Source organism: Cebus imitator, unplaced genomic scaffold (genome assembly GCF_001604975.1).
Source record: "Cebus imitator isolate Cc_AM_T3 unplaced genomic scaffold, Cebus_imitator-1.0 Scaffold699, whole genome shotgun sequence".
Lineage (NCBI taxonomy): Eukaryota > Metazoa > Chordata > Mammalia > Primates > Cebidae > Cebus > Cebus imitator.
Window position 1 is genome coordinate 2,070 of NW_016108014.1, and position 1,997 is coordinate 4,066.

Below are 1,997 nucleotides of genomic sequence, written 5' to 3' on the forward strand. Positions count from 1 at the left end.
CAGGTCCTGAGGGACCATGTGCACACACCACCCGGGGGAGACTGGGTGGTCTGTGTAGACTCCTCTTGGCCTCTCAGAGCAGTGCTCCTTCCTTCTGGGTGTGGGGGCGGGACCCTTTCTGGGATGGGGGTCTTAGGACACCCAAACCAGGCAGGTCGGGGAACTTCCCTGTGGCCAGTCTTGATGTAGATAGGATGGAGGGAAACTTAGAGTCCTGTTTTTAGGTTTTGTGGCTGGCTTTGGGGGAGGGACATTCTTGTTTCTAGGACCCGCCTGGGGGAAGAGAGATTCTAGTTCCTACAGTGCCTCAGGGGAGACTGGGACTCAGACACAGGAGGGCTGGAAAAGCTCTGGGAGGAACTTCTGCTGCTGAGGCTGCACTTGGGGTTTGGTTTCCTGAGCCCGAACAACTTGTAGGTCTGAATCCACGTAAAGAATGCGGGCAGCGGGCAAAGTCCAGAAAGAAGCATCTTTGCATCCGGCAGGGGTGGAATCTGAACCCAGGAGGGGTTTGGTGCCTGCAGGCTACAGAAGAAGCCCTCCAAGCCGACATCTCAGGGTTTGGCTCTGAAGGGTCCCAAGGGCAGCTTTACTGGGGGCTTCCCTGTCACGCGCGGCCTTCCCACCCACCTACAGGAGCCATTTAATCGACATCTCCAGGACGCCAGCAACCGAGGACCAATGTCATAGGCCCAGCACAAAATGAGGTTGAGGATCCCAGAACACGAGGATTTGATTAAAAGCCGCTGAGTTCACTAAAGCAAATCAGAGAAGCAAATTGGAAACACATCTCCTATTCCTGCCCCGCCTTATGTTCCTAGTGGAAAATGAACCCTGGGAAAGCAAAAGCATCACGTGCATCTCCTGACCTTGGAGCCAGACACCCCAGAGTCAGCATGGTCTACCTGGGACGTCTCCCAGCCCATGAGGACCCCAGCCGTGGCTTTGCTGCAACCTGCCTGGAGGGGAGAAAGGACAGGGGGCCCTGCCTGTGAGATAGATTTCCTGCCTGGCGGGCAGGACTGGAGACTGTCTCAGTGCCCAGGCCGCCTGACACTGCCAGAGTCCGCCTGATTTATGTAACGAGGTCTGGGTGTGACCGACAGCGGCCTCGTGTGTGTGAGTCACACATGCAGCAACTTCTGGCTGCAGTGCACCCCTGAAACCTAGCAAAGCCCCAAACCACCCTCCTCCACTTCCTCTGTGACACTCCACCCCCTCCCCCAATTCCTGCCACCACCCAGGGCCGTCAGGAGCATCTCAAAGCTGAAGGAGCCTCCTCTGCAACCTGGCCCCCTGCTGCAGGGTGAACAGAGCTGCCACCTGCCTGGTTTATGCAACCGCATTTCAGAGAGGAGGCGCTGGGAGGGGAGAGAGAACACCGAGGCACCTTTGGTTATTTAGGGAAATAGGGAGGGGCCGGGTGCACAGACTGGAGGAGATTGTAAAGTGGCTGCCTAGCGGATGCCTGGAGTTGCTGGGTTGGGCTGAGATACAACACAGTGAAAGATATTGGGCAACAGTGAACAGGGACTGGAGTCTAAATTCTCAGGGTGCGTCCATAGCCGAGATGCTGAACTCTGGGGTCCTAGACAGGTGTCTCGACTGGAACTGCTGACAGCCTTGGAGGGGAAATATCTCACAGATCCGAGAGGCTGATGTGGCTCCTGTCCTGCAGCCCAGTCTCAGCACCTTGGGCAATGATGACCAAGACAGCTGGAGGAGGCCGGGTGCAGTGGCTCATGCCCGTAATCCCAGCACCTTGGAAGGCCGAGGCAGGCAGATCACTTGGGGTCAAGAGTTCAAGACCAGCCTGGCCAACATGGTGAAACCCCGTCTCTACTAAAAATACAAAAGTTTGCTGGGTGTGATGTCGCATGCAGTTGTAATGCCAGCTACTCAGGGGACTGAGGCAAGAGAATTGTTTGAACCCGGGAGGTGGAGGTTGCAGTGGGCTGAGATTGCGCCATTGCACTCCAGCCTGGGTAACAAGAGCG